This window comes from Myotis davidii, unplaced genomic scaffold (assembly GCF_000327345.1).
Source record: "Myotis davidii unplaced genomic scaffold, ASM32734v1 scaffold1073, whole genome shotgun sequence".
Classification (NCBI taxonomy): Eukaryota; Metazoa; Chordata; class Mammalia; order Chiroptera; family Vespertilionidae; genus Myotis; species Myotis davidii.
This window is the reverse complement of record NW_006285113.1, coordinates 93,727-94,314: the sequence shown is the minus strand read 5'-3', so window position 1 is coordinate 94,314 and position 588 is coordinate 93,727.

The window sequence follows — 588 nt, the reverse complement described above, 5'->3', positions numbered from 1 at the left end:
ATTGGCCCATGGACTGGAGGGTCCTGATTCCTGCAACCAAGGTAAGTGCCCTTGGTTGCAGGCTTGATCCCTGGCCCTGGTTGGGGTGCATGCAGGAGGCAACCAATAAATGTTTCTCTCTCTGTCTCTTCCCCTCTCTTCCTCTCTCTCTAAAAATCAATAGAAAAATATTCTCGGGTGAAGATTAACAACTATAAAAAAACACACAAAAATAAAAACAAACAAACAAAAATGACTTGCTCTAGATTATGTAACTTGTTAATGACAGAACCAGGATTAGAATTTTGTATTCTGATTGCCCATTCACATTCTCGGTCCATTTCGTGAGCGAGGCTTTTATACCTAATTGGAGGCCCGGTGCATGAAATTCATGCACTCAGAGAAGGGGTCCCATAGCCTGGATTGCGAGAGGGCACAGGTCAGGCCGAGGGACCCCACCAGTGCACAATCGGGGCTGGGAAAGGACGTGGGAGGTTGGACAGCTAGGGAGGGGCTGCAGGAAGGCTCCAGGGCATGTCCAGCCCATCTCACTCAGTCCCGATTGGCTGGACCTCAGCAGCAAGCTAACCTACTGGTTAAAGTGTCGGG